Source organism: Balaenoptera acutorostrata, chromosome 19, assembly GCF_949987535.1.
Source record: "Balaenoptera acutorostrata chromosome 19, mBalAcu1.1, whole genome shotgun sequence".
Taxonomy (NCBI): Eukaryota; Metazoa; Chordata; class Mammalia; order Artiodactyla; family Balaenopteridae; genus Balaenoptera; species Balaenoptera acutorostrata.
In genome coordinates, this window is record NC_080082.1 from 47,482,049 (window position 1) to 47,501,864 (window position 19,816).

At 41.6% G+C, this 19,816-nt stretch overlaps 1 long non-coding RNA gene across 2 annotated transcripts in view; it reads right to left on the minus strand.

Annotated features, from left to right (window-relative positions):
* LOC103011961 (uncharacterized) overlaps positions 1–19,816 on the minus strand; it is a 94,817-nt gene that overhangs the window by 10,534 nt on the left and 64,467 nt on the right. Inside the window, exon 4 of one of the 2 annotated variants that reach the window (XR_449553.3) lies at positions 466–528. The exons of the other annotated variant lie outside the window; for it this stretch is intronic. This is a non-coding gene — a long non-coding RNA (uncharacterized LOC103011961). The remainder of the gene's footprint in view (positions 1–465; positions 529–19,816) is intronic. 2 annotated transcript variants of the gene reach the window in all.

Genomic DNA, 19,816 nt, shown 5'->3' on the forward strand with positions numbered 1-19,816 from the left:
AGACCAAAAACCCTGTTCTTCATCAATTCCAACTCCTCCCACTAGATTTACAACCCATCCCTGATCTTATTATTTCAATGTTCACATTCTTCTACATTTGAACAGTTGAAGTCCTTCAAGCTAGATCTTCTGTCTTTTTTACACACCCTATTATTTATCTTAACCTTTCCTCTCTTTCCGGTACAATAAGACATGCAGTGCTCATTGTGTGTGATTCCTTCCTGAGCCCTATAACCAAACATTTCTCTAAGGGGTTCTGGTCCTTTTGATAGGAAATGGTAAATATTTAGAAACGAAACACTAGATGCTAGGTGTGCTCATTGCTATTGAGCGTATGGCTTCTAGGCTTTTTCAGTGGACTATGTGAAGAAATATAGAATCACACACACACACATACACATGCACATATATGCAAGCACAAGAAAACTTAAATACATATATGTGTGTGCATAAATATATACATACACATGACTTTGTGCCATTACAGCCATTTCCAGTTCAACCCCACAGTGTTCTTTCTTGCTTTCCCTAAAGTTAAACAAAAACAAACAAAAAAATCAATATTTATGTCTCTTCTTTTGCAGTGAGAACCCCGGCTCCCAATATTATCAATCCAAAGTCACATAAAATAGTTTCAGAATTGCTATGCCTGTAAGTCACTATGAAAATCAAACCAACTCAGAAAAGTTCACTATTTATTTGCAGGTTTTTTTGTTTGGTTGGTTGGTTTTGTTTGGTTGTTTGTTTTTTAATTTTTTTTTTTTTTTTAAATTTTTGGCTGCGTTGTGTCCTTGTTGCTGCACGTGGCATTTCTCTAGTTGTGGCGAGCGGGGGCTACTCTTCATTGCGGTGTGCGGGCTTCTCTTGTTGCAGAGCATGGGCTCTAGGCATGCAGGCTTCAGTAGTTGTGACATGCGGGCTTAGTAGTTGTGGCTCACAGGCTCTAGAGCTCAGGCTCAGTAGTTGTGGCACACGGGCTTAGTTGCTCCACGGCATGTGGGATCTTCCCGGGCCAGGGCTCGAACCCGTGTCCCCTGCATTGGCAGGCGGATTCTTAACCACTGTACCACCAGGGAAGCCCTGGTTGTTTGTTTTTTAGACTGAGGGTATATAGTCAAAGTATTGTGTTCAAATGTTACTGGAATTAATCACTTCCCCTTTATTGTGGTTGTTATTCTTATGAAACACAGTTGGATTCAGGGGTTTATGTTTGCATCTAGTTTTAGGTTTCCCCCCTCCTCATCCATGCTGTTCTGTTTGTTTGTTTGTTTTAGTATTTAGAACATTAATATGATTACAAAAGTCAAAAAAAATCAAAAAGATACTCTTAGAGAACTGTCACTTTCTCCATTAATCTTCCCACCCAACTTTGCTCCTGTACACAATCCATTTTACTAGTTTCTGGTGTTTATTCTTTCTTTGTTTCTTTTTGCAAAATTAAGCAGATGTGTGTATGTTTTCTTATTTTCTGTTTTTCCTGACACAAAATGAATATATTCTTTTGCACTTTGCTATTTTTGCTTAACAATATATCCTAGAAATCATTCCATATCTTTTCATAGAGATTTTACTCATTTGTTTAATAGCTGTTAAGCCCATCAACATTTTTTTAAATATGTATTTATTTATTTATTTATTTATTTTGGTTGCACCGGGTCTTAGTAGCAGCAGGTGGGCTCCTTAGATGCGGCTTGTGGGCTCCTTAGTTGTGGCATGCGAACTCTTAGTTGCAGCATGCATGTGGTTCTAGTTCCCTGACCAGGAATCGAACCTGGGCCCCCTGCATTGGGAGCGCGGAGTCTTATCCACTGCGCCACCAGGGAAGTCCCAAGCCCATTAACATTTATTGATATAATTGATAATGTTTGGTCTTAATGCCCTCATATTGCTTTAATTATTGTGTATATTATATTTACTGTGTTTCTTTATATGCTATGTCAGCTTCTTTCTAAAATTATTTTTTATATTTAGGAAAGCTTATATTTTGTTTCACTGGTTACCTTTGTATTTATACCTTTAATGCTCTTCATTAGGCATAAATGAGAAAAACTCATTTAACTTTTACTATCTGGTGTCTCAGTTGTCTGTTTATTCTCACCTGTTATCTATTCAACAATCAATGACCATATTCTACTTTTCCCTTTTTCCCTTCTCCTCCAAATTTTAGTCATAATTTTTAGTTGAATTCTTTACACTTTGTCAGAATATATTCTGTTTACTGTTACTTCTCCACCTGTTGTAAGGTTCTTATATTTTACCCGAAGTGATATAGTATTATTTGAAGGTATTCTGTAATGAAGGTGCATATTGTAAACCTTAAAGCAATCTCCCCCCGCCTCTCTCCTTTGCTTTCTCTCTCTTTACCATACTTTATCTGTAGCTATTTAGACCACACTTGGAGAATTAATGTCTTAATAAAATTGACTTTATCAAAAACCTTTCCAAGGAGTTCCACTTCCATACTGGTAGCATGAGGAATTCTGTGGTCCTGCTCCCCAGTGAAATAAGCATAAACTGGAAAATAATTTTTTAAATCCAACCATTTAAAGTCTCTGGAAATTTTCTTAAGGGCATACAGCAAACAAACAAAAAACATTTATTCAAGAACACTTGTTGGGGCTTCCCTGGTGGCGCAGTGGTTGAGAATCTGCCTGCCAATGCAGGGCACACGGGTTCAAGCCCTGGTCTGGGAGGATCCCACATGCCGCGGAGCAGCTGGGCCCGTGAGCCACAACTACTGAGCCTGCGCGTCTGGAGCCTGTGCTCCGCAACTAGAGAGGCCGCGATAGAGGCCCGCGCATCGCGATGAAGAGTGGCTCCCACTTGCCACAACTAGAGAAAGCCCTCGCACAGAAACGAAGACCCAACACAGCCATAAATAAATAAATTAATTAATAAAATTAAAAAAATAAAAGAAAACTTGTTAAAACTTGGTAAAAACAGTACAAGTCTGTGGCATTTGAACACAGCCTGTCCCCTCGTGCTTCCCCTCCCAACTGAGCACGGCAGGAAGGCAGGTGCAGATGAGGACACAGGGCTCCCTCCCCGAGCTCCCCGCTCGTGGCTGCGGTATCTTTACAGGAGGCACAGGTCACCAGCATTTCTTACCCCTCCACCCCAGCTGCATGTTGCAACGAATAGATTACAGGCAAGTGTGGTCAAGGGCATGGGGCTCCATTCTTCCACCTAGGTCCCCACGGGTGGAGGCTCTAGCCCAGGGATGGCACACTGAAAACAGCAGGCCCTGTTCATAGGGCTGAGGGTCAATGCCAGGAAGAGCAGGTTGGGAAGACCAAAAGCTACCACCCTCCCCCACTGTCCTCCTCCAAAAGCAAGGGTGTCACTCAGAAGAGGGCTACTCCCTCTGCCACCAAGTCCATATGACCCAGCGATCACACTACCTAAATGCGTTGAAAATTTATATCCATTTTTATAGCAACTTTATGCATAACTGCCAGCACTTGGGAACAACCAAGATGTCCTTCAGTTGGTGAATGGATAAACTGTCGTACATCCAGACGATGGAATATGATTCAGCACTGAAAAGAAATGAGCTATCAAGCCATGCGAAGACATAGAGGATCCTTAAATGTGTATTACTAAGTGGGAGAAGCCAGTCTGAAAAGGCTACATGCTGTATGATTCCAATCATATGGCATTCTGGAAAAAGCAAAACTATGGAGACAATAAAAGGTCCGTGATTTCCCAGGGTTGGTGGAGAGGAAAGGCTGAATAGGCAGAGTACAGAGGATTTTTAGGGAAGTGCGTCCTCCCTAAATATACGTTGGATGCTTGTCATTATACATTTGCCAAAATCCCTACAATGTACACCACCAAGGGTGAATCCTAATGTAAACTGCGGATTTTGGGTGATTAGGATGTGTCGGTGTAGGTTCATCAGTTGTAACAAATGCACTCCTCTGGTGGGAGATGCTGATGGTGGGGAAAGGTGTCTGGGGGCAGGGGGAGCAGGGAGTATATGGGAAGTCTCTGTACTCTCTGCTCAGTTTTGCTGTGAACTTAAAACTGCTCTGAAAAATAAAATCGATTTTTAAGTTAATTAAGTGAAAATCAGTCATAACACGAACTCAAAACTAACAAAGAAAAAAAAAATGCAGACTATCTGAGCCTGCTGTGTAACGGCAAGATTATAAAACATGAAGAATGACTACTCTCCATGACCAGTTTGGGTTTTTCCAGAAGGACAATATTAAAAGATTCGGCATATTAGCAGCTGAGGTTTCAACATAAATCATTAGCCCATTAACATTTCTGTGATATTTTATGATAATATACAAACTCAGTGAGTGATATTTTAAGAATTCTAACCCAAACAACCAGTGAGCCGTCTGTAAAATCTAAGCTGCTTTCTATCTGACAACCAAAATCTAATGGTACTTGTTACATTAAGATATTTGAAATTAATTTTCCTTCACATATATAATCCACTCCATTAAACTTAAATTATAATTCATATTATTTGCTAATATTTTCTAATATCCTTCCAAGAGATTTGGAGGAAGGTGGCACAAGGGCTAAATGTTCTGCCCCAGCAGCACCACTTGATAGCAGCATGACCTTGGCCAAGAAACACATAAACACAGGAAACTGTGTCTCAGTTTCCTGAACTGTAAAAAGATTAAATCAATAGTCTCATCCCATGAGGCCTGAAAGGATTAAATTAGTTAATAATTTAAAGCTCTCCAACAGTGTCAAGCATGGAGTAAGCACCTAATAAATATTTACTGCTGTTATTAACACAATCTTGACACTTCTTAAAAGGGAGTTTGGCTTGTGTAATTATTCTTCTTACCCAACGGAATAAAATGTTTACCCCTGGTGTGATGAGATCATCTATTAATAGACACTTCCACCCTTTTTTTTTTTTTTTTTAACTCCATGACCATTTTGAAACACTTCGTGCCATCAGCAAAAAGTAACTCTAACTTCCCAGAGCACTGGCCACGATTGGACCATTCCAAGCACGGTCCCATAATGAGAGCATTTCCAGATGCCATCCTCTAGGCCTGAGGTTCTCTTCCCTCTTGTTTCCATTTCTACAAGACTCCCTCCCTCCCTCCATTCAACTCTCTGCTCGGATATTACCTTCTACGAGAGGCATGCCCTACTCACTCTAATGCTGCTTCCTACCATCCATCAGTGCCTACAATTATACTTCTGCTTGTTCTATTTTCTATTTCCTCCATGAGAATGTAAGTTTCAGGAGGGCAAAGACTTTTATCTTGTTCACTGCTCTATCCTCTGCTTCCAGAAGCCCCTGCATGCAATCAAGCTGCCTTGGTCCCCTACATAAAAGAGCCCCCTTCACCCCGTCCCTTCCACCTTCCTTTCCTTTAGAGTTTGCATCACCATTTTGTTTACTTATTTTCCATGCCCCCCCACTAGAACAGTGTCTAGAACACCTGCCACCAATAAGACACCCAGTAAATATTTGTTAATGGATAAAGAGTGTCTGGCACATAATAAATCCTCAGCAAATGTGCTGAATGAGTCCATGTCCCTGAAGATGTCATGGAAAGACTAAAGGAGGGCTAGATTCCCATGGTCCATCAAAGCATCATAAAAATTTCCAACCAACAAAAAAGAAGAAGAACCTCATTATATCTGACAGAAGGCACACTGGTTCTACCATAGAGCCATGGTTGCTAAGCTCATTTGGGCCCTCAGCTTGGCCCAGAAATCCTACTGTGTTGCTGGTCGACGTACATTCTTTCTCACTTTCCACAACAACCATTTCAAATCTTCTCCCCTCTTTAAACGTCTAGTCCCCTTCCCATCCTACATTCTCAGTACATAAAACCATGTATTAGCTATCTATTGCTGTGTAAAAAATTACCCTAAAACTTAGTGGCTTAAAACATAAAAAGCATTTGTTATCCACGGTTTCTGTTGTTCAGGAATCCAGGGGTGGATTAGCTGGATGCCTCTGGCTCAGGTTCTCACTGGGCTTCAGCCAAGTTGTCGACGGGGTCTGCGTCTCCCCTGAAGACTCAAATGGGACAGGATCCTCTTCCAAGCTCATTCCCATGGTTGTTGGCAGTGTTTGGTTCCTTGCAGGTTGTTGGTTAGAAGGCCCCCTGCTGAGCCTTTCCATGGGGCAGCTGACAACATGGCAGCTGACTTTCCTCAAGTGCACTTGCATGCAAGAGCGTTCGAGACAGAAGCCACCGCCTTTCAGGTTATCTCATATCTGAAGTGGCTTCCCATGACCCTGACACATTGTTTTCGGTGGGAGCAAGTCAGTAAGTCCAGCCCACACTCAAGGGAGGGATTACAAAAGGGCGTGAGCACCAGGAGGCATCACTGGGGGCCGTCTCCAATTTTACAGAGAAAATAGAAGCCATGGCACAAGAACTTTCTCATCTCCGACTTCTTCATTGGTATGGTCCTATTATCGCAACAGAGACGCTGCCCTACCACCTGTGGTTTTGTTCCCATTTTGATCCTTCTCAAGACACTTGCAGAATGGATTATCCCTCCTTTGTTACACAGTCAAGCTCTCAATGCAACTGAGTCTTTCTCATCAGCCTGTCAGTGTACTCACGACTCTTCTGACAGAAACAAACCAATAAAAGCACAAACCAAATCAATCTAAACCCTCACATCCTCTCCTTCCAATATGTATCTCTCTATTTCTCTCCGTTGTTGAATAGTCCAAATGCCCTTCTCCTTTCCCCCCCAAAAGCTGCATATAGTCACTTTTCAACCCATTCCAAGGTAGATTTGGCAGGATTACTTGACTAGCAGAGCTCTTGCTGGTCTCACCAATGATGCCATGAGATCTGGTGAACCTTTTTCGTCCTTGTGCTCTCTTAGTTTTAAACACTGGCAATTTACAATAGCCAAGACATGGAAGCAACGTGAATGTCCATCGACAGATGAATGGATAAAGAAGATGTGGTGTATATATATATATACCATGGAATATTACTCAGCCATAGGAAAGAATGAAATAACGCCATTTGCGGCAACATGGATGGACCTCATACTAAGTGAAGTAAGCCAGACGGAGAAAGACAAATATCATATAATATCTCTTATATGTGGAATCTTAAAAAATTATACAAATGAACTTATTTACCAAATAGAAATAGACTCACAGACATAGAAAACAAACTTATGGTTACCAAAGGGGAAAGGGGGTGGGGGAGGGATAAATTAGGAGTTTGGGATTAACATATACACACTACTATATACAAAACAGATAACCAGCAAGGACCTACTGTATATATAGATCCAAATTTATCCAAACTGAGATATATATACATATATGTATATATATACATATATATATAACTGAATCACTTTGCTGCACACCTGAAACTAACACAGCATTGTAAATCAATTATATCTCAATAAAAAATAAAAATAAACACTGGTGACCACGCCATCCTTTCTGAAATACCCGCTTCCCTTATTTTCTTTTTTTCTTAATTTTTTTTTTATTTTTATTTATTTTTTATTTTTTATTTTTTTGGCTGCTTTTGGGTGTTCGTTGCTGCACGCAGGCTTTTCTCTGGTTGCAATGAGCAGGGGCTACTCTTCGTTGTAGTGTACAAGCTTCTCATTGCGGTGGCTTCTCTTGTTGTGGAGCACGGGCTCTAGGCACCCGGGCTTCAGTAGTTGTGGCACGCAGGCTTCAGTAGTTGTGGCTCATGGGCCCTAGAGCGCAGGCTCAGTAGTTGTGGCATACGGGCTTAGTTGTTCCACGGCACGTGGGATCTTCCGGGACCAGGGCTCGAACCCGTGTCTCCTGCATTGGCAGGCGGATTCTTAACCACTGCGCCACCAGGGAAGCCCCCGCTTCCCTTATTTTCTAAGACAGTGCTCTCCTGATTCATTCTTATTTCCCTGGCCTCCCCTTCTCTATCTCTTGTGCAGGCATATCTTCTACTACTTATCCCTTTGGGTGTTAGAGTCCCTCAGGGCTTGGTCCCAGGACTTCCCTTCTCCCCTGTATTTTCTCTCCTTGTGACTTACCATGTCCCCACTTCCAGGACCACCTAAATGCATGTGACTCACGAACTGACTTCTCCAGCCCAGACAAGTACGTACTGGCCTATTCAACATCTCTTCCTTGCTGTATCAAAGGCAGTTCAAGTTCAGCATGTCCAAACAAGCTCATTATTTCTTCCTCCAAACCTGTTCTTTTTCAGTGTTCTCTAGTGTATTTGTTTCTGGGGCTGTTATAACAAATTACCACAAACTTGGTGGCTTAAAACAACAAACTTATGCTCTCACAGTTCTGGAGTCCCAGAGTCTGAAATCAAACCTCCCTCGGAAGGCTAGACCTAAGGGAGAATCCTCCCTTACTTCTTCCAGCTGCTGGTGGCTCCAGGTGTCCTTGGCTTGTGTCTGCATCACTTTAGTCTCTGCCTTCACCTTCACGTGACTCTCTCTTCTCCTTGTACGTCTCAAATCTCCCTCTGCCTTTCTCTTAGAAGGACCTGGAAAAATCCAGGATGATTTCATCTCAAGTTCCTAACTTATAAATACCTCTGCAAAGACCTTTTATCCAAATAAGGTCACATTCACAGGTTCTGGGACGTCGACATCTGAGACCACCGTTCAACCCACTCCATCTACCTCAGTGAACAGTACCTTCATCCGTCCTGCTGTTCAAGCCAGAAACCTGACTATCCTTGCGCTATCTTTTCCATTGCTCCGTATCTAACGCATCCAGAAGTCATTTTACTTCTTCTACATGTCTGGTATCTGTCACTTCCCCCTCTTTACACAACCTAATCCAAACTAGCGTCACCTCTCTTCTAGAGTCCTGCGGCAGCCGTCTGTCTGTGTACACCTAGCCCTGTGCCCAAAGATCTGTTCTCCATATACTGTGGAGGAGGTGTTTTAAAACGCAAGTCTGAGTGTGCTGCCCCCACCTTTTCGCTGCTGTTATGAAATGAACTAATAGCAATAACATAGTCCGTATTTAAAATGAAAATGAATTAAGAGGATAAACTTGAAACTGTGAAGTCTTTAAAAAGGTGATACATAGCAGGCAAATAAATGTTTTGTAAAGCAATTAAGAGGGGTCACTACAAAAATGAATGATTTTGCACACACCCTTATGTTCATAGCAGCACTATTCACTATAGCCAAGACATGGAAACAACTGAAAGCCTAACAATCGACAGATGAATGCATAAGGAAGATGTGGTACCTATTTACAATGGAATACTACTCAGCCATAAAAAAAAGAATGAAATAATGCCATTTGCAGCAACATGGATGCAACTAGAGATTATAATACTAAGTGAAGTAAGTCAGAAAGAGAAAGACAAATACCACTTGATATCACTTATACGTGGAATCTAAAATATGACACAAATGAACCTATCTATGAAACAGAAACAGACTCACGGACATAGAGAACAGACTTGTGGTTACCAAGGGGGAGGGGGGTGGGGAAGGGATGAGCTCAGCGCTTGGGGTTAGTAGATACAAACTATTCCATGTAGAATGGATAAACAAGGTCCTACTGTATAGCACAGGGAGCTATATCCAATCTCCTCGGATAAACCATAATGGAAAAGAATATAAAGAAGAACTTATATATGTGTATAGCTGAGTCACCTTGCTGTACAGCAGAAATTAACACAACATTGTCAAATCAACTATACTTCAATAAAAAAGTAAATTAAAATGCAAATCTTTCTTAAAAAAATGAATGATTTGGAACGCGGCTGGCTTGACACCCAACACTTTAATACACTGCAGCCTAACTAAGCCCCTTCTCTGGTCTATAAGAAAACAAAGTCTCTGGACATTGATAAGCTAAAGGGCATCTACCCCCCTTCAACACTCATCATGTAGTAAATACTGAGATGGCTGGAATCCCCTCAGAGCATTTCTGGCAGCAGCATTTTTTTTTTTTTTTTTTTTTTTAAATTTTATTTATTTATTTATTTTTGGCTGTGTCGGGTCTTCGTCTCTGTGCGAGGGCTTTCTCCAGTTGCGGCGAGCGGGGGCCACTCTTTATCACGGTGCGCGGGCCTCTCACTGTCGCGGCCTCTCTTGTTGCGGAGCACAAGCTCCAGACGCGCAGGCTCAGTAGTTGTGGCTCACGGGCCTAGTTGCTCCGCGGCATGTGGGATCTTCCCAGACCAGGGCTCGAACCCGTGTCCCCTGCATTGGCAGGCAGATTCTCAACCACTGCGCCACCAGGGAAACCCCCTCTGGCAGCAGCATTTTAAACTTGTCTGCTTTTCCCACGCTCATCTTTCCACATAACTCTCCGGCTGTAATACCTGAATAAGAGCTGTCCAAATGGTTTCGAAATGAAGTGCCTCTAAGTTACCAACTTTCATATTCCTGTCACTACAAAGCAGTCTGCTCCAATTTATGTTCTAATAATAGCTTAGTGGAGACCTTACAGGTCCAATGGAAGCAAATTTCTAGCATGAAAAATATGACGTTCACCAATCAGTCATAAACTACCTTCTGGGTAGCCACGATGTATCAGCACTATGCTGGTTCTTCTCTGGCCTTAACAAGGGTTTTGGCCCCAAACCAGTGAGATGGAGAGCAAGGTGATTTTATACAAGTGAAATGTTCCCTTCACATTTCTGTGTCTTCAGGATAGGCTCAATTCTGCTGCAAAGAGCCCTAAAATCTCAGCGACTTAAAGAGATGAAGTGTTATTTCCCACTGTTGCTACATATCCAGCAGGTTGACTGGGGCTTTCCATCATGCTGTCCTCCCTCCTAGACTGATTGATGAAGTAGCCTCTGTCCGGGTTGTGCCTGGTCACTATGGCAGAGGGAGAGATGGCTTTGCGGGGTCTTGCACCAGGAGTTAAAAGGTCTGGCCTGGACACTATCAAACTCTTAGAGGAAAACATAGGCAGAACACTCTATGACATAAATCACAGCAAGATCCTTTTTGACCCACCTCCTAGAGAAATGGAAATAAAAACAAAAACAAACAACTGGGACCTAATGAAACTTAAAAGCTTTGGCACCGCCAAGGAAACCATAAACAAGACGAAAAGACAACCCTCAGAATGGGAGAAAATATTTGCAAATGAAGCAACTGACAAAGGATTAATCTCCAAAATATACAAGCAGCTCACATAGCTCAATATCAAAAAAACAAATAACCCAATCCAAAAATGGGCAGAAGACCTAAATAGACATTTCTCCAAAGAAGATATACAGATTGCCAACAAACACATGAAAGGATGCTCAACATCACTAATCATTAGAGAAATGCAAATCAAAACTACAATGAGGTATCACCTCACACCAGTCAGAGAAAATCTACAAACAATAAGAGTGTGCTGGAGAGTGTGTGGAGAAAATGGAACCCTCTTGCACTGTTGGTGGGAATGTAAATTGATACAGCCACTATGGAGAACAGTATGGAGGTTCCTTAAAAGACTAAAATTAGAACTACCATATGACCCAGCAATCCCACTACTGGGCATATACACTGAGAAAACCATAATTCAAAAAGAGTCATGTACCCCAGTGTTCATTGCAGCTCTATTTACGATAGCCAGGACATGGAAGCAACCTAAGTGTCCATCGACAGATGAATGGATAAAGAAGATGTGGCACATATATACAATGGAATATTACTCAGCCATAAAAGGAAACGAAATTGAGTTATTTGTAGTGAGGTGGATGGACCTAAAGTCTGTCATACAGAGTGAAGTAAGTCAGAAAGAGAAAAACAAATACCGTATGCTAACACATATATATCAAATCTAAAAATAAAAATAAAAAAAAAAAAGGTTCTTATGAACCTAGGGGCAGGACAAGAATAAAGAGGCAGATGTAGAGAATGGACTTGAGGACACGGGGAGGGGGAAGGGTAAGCTGGGATGAAGTGAGAGAGTAGCATTGACATATATACACTATCAAATGTAAAACAGATAGCTAGTGGGAAGCAGCCGCATAGCACAGGGAGATCAGCTCGGTGCTTTGTGACCACCTAGAGGGGTGGGATAGGGAGGGTGGGAGGGAGATGCAAAAGGGAGGAGATATGGGGATATATATATACATATAGCTGATTCACTTTGTTATACAGCAGAAACTAACACAACATTGTAAAGCAATTATACCCCAATATAGATGTTTAAAAAAAAAAAAAAAGTCTGGCCTGGAAGTGATTCATGTCTCTTCTGCTCATGATTCAGTCAACCACCAGCGGGCCCCAAAGTGCACCCTGCAATGAGCCCGGAAATGGGGAGAAGTGGAACTATTGGCAAACTGAAGATTATCACAGTCTGTGCTTCTTGTCACTAAATATTTAGACCACCCTTCTTCCCTACAAGCAATATATACTTACACCCCCAAGGGTGATAACCAAAAGTTCCATCCAATCACGGCATCAGGCTTAAAGTCCAGGACCTATGGGTGTTGCACAGGAATTTCTAAATTGGGTTGAGGGAGGCGCTCTCTCCAGAGACTTAAGAACCAGATGCCAAGTTCTCTATTCCACCTCCAAAACTGTTGCCCCAGTCCCAGCTTAACAAAGATAGAATACTCGTGGGCTAACAGCAGTCAACACACCCTTCAGCAAGGGGAAGAATAAAAGGCACTCAGACACTCACTCTCTCCTTTTCTCTATTGTATTCATTGCATTTCACATTTCCATAGCGTCATTTCTCTGCCAGGAATCCCTCTAGGCGCCATACACACATCAATTGACTTAATCCTCACTACAACCCCATGAAAAAGGTATGATCACAAACCCCATTTTCAGATGAGAAAATTCAACCAATGCATTTGTTCCAGGTCCCCCAGCTAGTACGTGCTGGAGCCGACCCAGCAGCCTGCTTCTAACCATTACACGATGCTATCTTTTCAGGGTCTCTCCATCTCTAGAGATTCATTTGCAAGTAAAATTCTAAATTAAACTTGCAACCTAAAAGTGGGAAAATGCTTATTAAGAGAAGTAGAGTTTAGTCTTGGAGGGAACAGATTTGTTACTGGGACCACCAGTGCCTACTCCACCCTCATGCTGTTGTCTTCGCCCAGGATGAGTCGGTGGGACACTCACACCTCTCACAGATGGGTCTCCCTATAAGATGGAACACAGATGGAACACCTCCTCCTCTTTGCCGTCAGAAAGCCTCCACGTAGAAAGCACTGCTGCCTCGTTGTATTGCCAGCAGAGGAAAACGCCAGCGAACACTTCCACGCTGGTGTGAGTGGCGATGGAAATGGAGCTTCTGGATCCAAACCAGGAAGTATTTTTGAAGACTGCCTCATATGCAGCTCCTGATTGCTGGCTGTGAAGGCATGAGCCCAAGTGCTGCCTGAGCCCATGTTCTCCTCCAAGGGCAGGAAGAGTGAGCCAGCATGCAGAGAGGGGTGGTGGTGGACTGAGAGAATCCTAGCAGCGTTCAGGTCCCAGGTTCCAGTCCCTCCTAGGAGCCCCATGGGGTGGTAGACCCTTTCCTTCTAAAATTTGTTCAAGTTGGAATGACATCTCTTGCAATCAAAATGGTAGATGTACCACAATTTATTTAACCAATGTCCTACTGATGCCTTTGAATTTTTCTAATATTTTTGCTAATGCAAAAAATGCTTGAAAGTTTTTCTTGTTCTTTAAGTGTGTCAAGAGGATGATCCTAAAAGTAGAATCGCTTTCTACTTTTAAAAAATTACTGATGCTTTTAAATTTACCAATACTTTAAACATTTTATTGATATTGCTAGTCCTAAAGCACAGTGTCAATGCACAGACTCTCCAGTAGTACATGAGGGACCTAATTCTTCACGTCCTCACCAGTACTTGCTATAATCAGTCTTTTTATTTTTTAATCATTGGGTGCAAATAAGTGATTTCATTTTTAAAAAATTTTTTTTAAATTTTATTTTATTTTTGGCTGCATTGGGCCTTTGCTGCTGTGTGCAGGCTTTCTCTGTTTGCGGCGAGCGGGGGCTACTCTTTGTTGCGGTGTGTGGGCTTCTCATTGCAGTGGCTTCTCTTGTTGTGGAGCATGGGCTCTAATAGCGTGGGCTTCAGTAGTTGTGGCACGTGGGCTCAGTAGTTGTGGCACACAAGCTCTAGAGCGCAGGCTCAGTAGTTGTGGCGCACGGGCTTAGTTGCTCCGCGGCATGTGGGATCTTCCCAGGCCAGGGCTCGAACCCATGTCCCCTGCATTGGCGGGCGGATTCTTAACCACTGTGCCATCAGGGAAGCCCCCATTGATTTAATTTGAATTTACTTAATTTGTGTGATTAAACATCCTTTTGTATTTCATTGACCATTCATCACTGCTTTTACTTTTTTTTTTTTTTTATCTACCTGGGATTTATTTTGGTGTAAAGAAAAAGATGAGGATTCCAACTATTTTTTAAACATATAGTGGCTTTTCAACACTACACTTCTCTGAAAAGTTACCTTTATCATAAAATTAATTCCCTATATACTTGGGCATAATCATGAACTCTCTGGTCTATACCATTCATTTGTCCCTCTGGTCTTATTGATTCTTATGATAAATGAAAGTGTTAATGAAATAACCTATTAAATGAGATAGATTCTAAAATAGGGTCTAAGAACTAAGTTCAACTCTATGTTTATGAGACATAAACATTGTTTATATGAGACATACCTGAAACAAAGAACACTACAAAATTGAAAACAAAAGGATGTATAAAAATATACGAGGCAAATGTAAACAAAAGAAAGTATGGGTAGCAATACTATCATCAAATATATAAATCATGGGCAAAAAGCCTTAAATAAGTCAGAGGATGACTTTACAATGATGGAGATGAGCTGATGCTTTTGTGCACCAAATAACATAGCATTGGAATATATGAAGAAAACCTATAGGAGATACATGTTGAGAGAGATAAGCACAGTAGCAGGAGGAGACAATATAAAACTCTCAAAACCAGTCAGGTCAAGTACATAAATGAGTATGCCAATAGAGAAGTGATTTAGACATGTCACATGTATATTTAGAAGGAATTTCTTGAAGTTTGTGATTATCTAAAATTAGGAGGTGGTATGAAAAAGTCAAAATATGTTTATTAGTTTTAAAAATAAAAAGTTAATGAAGGTGTTCCACCTCCTCCCCCACTAAGTTCATATGTTAAAATCCTAAACCCCAAAGATGATGGTATTAGTAGACAAGACCTTTGGGAGGTGATTAGGTCATGAGGGTGGAACCCTCATGAATGGGATGAAGGCTCTCCCACCCTACTCCCAAGTTGCTTCCCCCATGTGAGGACACAAGAAGTCTGCAACCCAGAAGAGAGCCTTCACCTGACAACACTGGCACTTTGATCTCGGAATTTCAGTCTCCAGAACTGTGAGAAATAAATATCTGTTGTTTAAAAGCTTCTCAGTCTGTGGTATTTTGGTATAGCAGTCCAAATAGACTAAGACATTCCCCTTGTAGAAAAAATGAAGAAGACAGAGATCCTTTCCAATTCTCTCTGCTTCCATTACTTCTGCTGGCCCCAGCTGAGATTTCTACGATCTCCTACATTTCTTGAATAAGCAGCATAATGCAAAAATAATAACATTTTAATAAGTAAACTCTGGTTTATGGCCACAATTGCCAGTCATTTTAACCTAATAATTTTGTTTATTTAGGTTCAAGGCTCACCACAGACTTCATTCTTCATATTCATAAGTTCTTTATTTTGATTCTTCTTTTAATATGTCTTCCATCAACTAAAGCATATAATTTAAGAAGCATCTGTGAGTTCTTAGCTCAAAGGCTTTCCCTCACCACACTCTGCAAACAATTGTTCCATTATCTTTTGGCATCTTGAGTTGTGGAGGAAAGTCTGAAGCCAACCTAAAATTTCCCATGATAAGATGACTTTATCCTACCCTGATGCCTATAGGATTTGTATTGGTCCTGATGGCTTTATACTGATTTGTCTTGTTATAGTAAGAGAATCCTTTTAGTGTACAAATTACAGTCATCCTTCTGTTTTATCTACAAATTTGGTTTTGTTACATTTGTTCTGTTCTCTTCGGGAAAACCCACTGTGTGCTGCATCATTACTGTCAGGTTTCATACCCAGCATCTAATCATGTTTCGCCTCTGCCTTTGCCCCTTGCACTTGATGGGTTTTCCCTTGGATCTCATCTCCATGACAGCAGGACAGATTTGATTCTAAGGTGCTTCTGAGGTGGTTTTCATTCTAAAAAGCTTTCCCCTCCACTTAGTCTCCAAGAGCCACTTCCCTTCTCTTTCTGTTGTTTGATGCTTTTGTCTTTGATGTTTTGCTTGACCTCTTGCTTCATAGGCATGCCCTATGATTAAGATTAATGATAATTTCTTTGAGACTTTGGAGAAGTTTTAAATAAATATTTCTTCAGGGAATTCCCTGGTAGTCCAGTGGTTAGGACTTGGCGATTTCACTGCCAGGGCCCGGGTTCAATCCCTGGTCAGGGAACTAAGATCTTGTAAGCCGCTTGGCACAGCCAAAAAAAGAAAAAAAAAAAAAGATGTTTCCTTTTTTTTAAAGATTTATTTACTTTTTATTTATTTATTTTATTTATTTTTGGCTGCGTCGGGTCTTAGTTGCGGCATGTGGGATCTTTGTTGAGGCATGCGGGATCTTTCGTTGTGGTGCACGGGTTTCTCTCTAGTTGTGGCATGCGTGTTTTCTCTCCTCTAGTTGTGGTGCACAGGCTCCAGGGTGCGTGGGCTCTGTAGTTGTGGCGCGCGGGCTTAGCTGCCCCGTGGCATGTGGGATCTTAGTTCCCCAACCAGGGATCAAACCTGCATCCCCTGCATTGTAAGGTGGACTCTTTACCACTGGACCATGAGGGAAGTCCCAAAAAGATGTTTCTTTAGTTGTGTGATCTAATTCTTGTTAAAGTGTGTATCTGCCCTCTCCACCCCCATTTTTGTAGCATCTATGCATAAGACCCACGTTGGTTCCTTTCTGGTCACCACTGAGTGGGGGTAGCTCTCTAAGCCTGCCTCAGAATTGCATGATGCCATCACTCTTTTTATCCTGATAACCTGAGCGTTGTTTTAATTCTTCCCTTAGAAAGAGAAGTGAAGACCTAGCTATTGACTTTTTTTTTTTTTTTTTTTTTAATTTTATAGCTACTTTATTTATTTATTTATTTATTTTTGGCTGTGTTGGGTCTTCAGTTCGTGCGAGGGCTTTCCCCGGTTACGGCAAGCGGGGGCCACTCTTCATCGCGGTGCGCGGGCCTTTCACCATCGCGGCCCCTCCCGCTGCAGGGCACAGGCTCCAGACGCGCAGGCTCAGCAGCCGTGGCTCACGGGCCCAGCCGCTCCGCGGCATGTGGGATCTTCCCAGACCAGGGCTCGAACCCGTGTCCCCTGCATTAGCAGGCAGATTCTCAACCACTGCGCCACCAGGGAAGCCCGACTTTTTTTTTTAATTGGAGTATAACTGCTTTACAATATTGTGTTACTTTCTGTTGTACAATGAAGTACATCAGCTATATGTATAAATATATCCCCTCCGTCTTGGACTTCCACCCCACCCCCATCCCACCCATCTAGGCCATCACAGAGCACTGAGCTGAGCTCCCTGTGCTATATAGCAGGTTCCCACTAGCTATCTATTTTACACATGATAGTGTATTTATGTCAAACCTAACCTCCCAACTCATCTCACCCACCCCTTCCCCCCGGCTGTGTCCACATGTCTGTACTCTATGTCTGCGTTAAATCTGCTCATTCTTTCAGCTGCTGGAGAATGAGTGAGAAGGGCGAGGAGTGAGCTAGAGTTAACTGTGTGTCTTGACTTGGGAATGTTGCCTGCAAATCTTTTCCATTGTCTCCTCTGATATTTCAGGTATTTCTCTCTTTGGGGTAAGCAAGGCAACATGGCAGGAGTCCCCAGAACAAGGTAAAGCCTTACAACTCTGGATTGGTTATCTATTGTGGCCTTACAGACAAGTCCAATACTTAACAGCAAAGAACAGCAATTTATTATTATCTCTTTACAATTCTGTGGGTTGAGTGGGCTCAGCTGGGTGGTTCTTTTGTCTCATGCTGTTTCATTCAGATGAGGTCTAGGGCTGGAGTCATCTGAGGTTTTCTTCACTAACATGTCTGGCACCTGGGCCAGGATGGATAGAATAGCTAGGGGCTGGTGGGGCATCTCTCTCTCCAAGTGGCCTTTCCATCCAGCTAATTTGGGCATTCTCACATGATGGTGGTGTCAGTGTAGTTGGACTTCTTACGTGGCAACCAGCTACCCCTGTGCAAGTCAGGTTTTAGACGAAGCGACTGGAGAGCTTTGGCATGCATGTGACCTGAACTGAAATGGCAGAAATTGGAGGGATGCAACAGCTGACTGCTGGGACAGAACCACTCTCCCTCTGTCTTAGGGCTGCAAGAGAGGAGTGGAGAGCTCTTAAGTATGTGGGTCATGGTAAACCTGTGCTTCTCAAACTTTAAAGCACACAGAAATCCCTTGGTGGTTTTTGATAAATGCATGGTGTTGTGTATCCACAATTAACATTACAGTGTCATACAGAATAGTTTCACTGCTCTAAAAAAATCCCCTGTGCTTCACCTATTCAAACCCCTGGCAACCACTGATCCGTTTACCATTTTTACAGTTTTGCTTTTTCCAGAATGTCACGTAATCAGGATCATACAGTATGTAGTCTTTCAGACTGGCTTCTTTCATTTAGCAATATGTATTTAAGATTCATCCGTATCTTTGTGTGCCTTGATATTACATGCCTCTTTTCTTGATGAATGGAAAATATTCCATTTTGGGCTGCTTTCAGTTCTTAGTGATCATGATTTCAACTGCTATAAATATTAGTGTGCAAGTGTTTGTGTGGACATAAGCTTTCCAATCAGTTGGGTAAATACTTAGGTAGGTGATTGCTGGATCATATGGTAAGACTAGGTTTAGGCTCAAAATAAACCACCAGTCTTCCAAAGTGTTGTTCCATTTTGCATTCTCACCAGCAGTGAATAAGAGCTCCTCTTGCTCTGCATCCTTGCCAACAATTGGCATTCAGTTTTTTGGATTTCAGCCATTCTAATAAATTTGTAGTGGTATTTTATTGTTTTCATTTCTATTTCCTTAATGCAAATGATGTTGAGTATCTTTTCATATGCTGATTTGCATCTCCATATCTTCTTTGATAAAGTTTCTGTTCAGATCTCTTGCCCATTTTTAAACTGAGTTGTTTGCTTTCTTATTGTTGAATTTTAAGAGTTCTTTGTATATTTTAGAAACAAGTACTTTATCAAATATGTGTTAATATTTCTCCCATACTATGGTTTGTCTTTTCATTCTCTTAAGAGTGAGTATCTTGCACGAAGAAGGCTTTCATTTTAATAAAGTCCAGCTTATCAGTATTTTCATCCATGGGTTGTGCTTTTAGTGTTGTACCTAAAAACTCATCACCAACTCTCAGTCAAGAAGACTTTCTTTTATGTTTTCTTCTAGAAGTTTTATTTTTAATTTTTTGAAATTACTGCTTTCCACACTAGCTGCACCAATTTACATTCCCACCAACAGTGCACAAGGGTTCCCTTTTCTCCACACCCTCGCCAACACTGGTTACTTTTTGTCTTTTTGATAACAGCCTTTCTAACATGTGTGAGGTGATATCACATTGTGGTTTTGATTTTCATTTCCCTGATGATTAGTGATGTTGAGCATCTTTTCCTGTACTTGTTGGCCACCTGTATGTCTTGAGACTTCTTCAACCCATGTGTTGTTTAGAAATATGTTGTTCCATTTCTAAGTATTTGGGAATTTTCCAGCTATCTTTATTGTGTTCTGTTACTTTCCAGCTTTCTGTTACAGATTTCTAGTTTCATTACATTTTGTTCTGAGAACATACTTTGTATG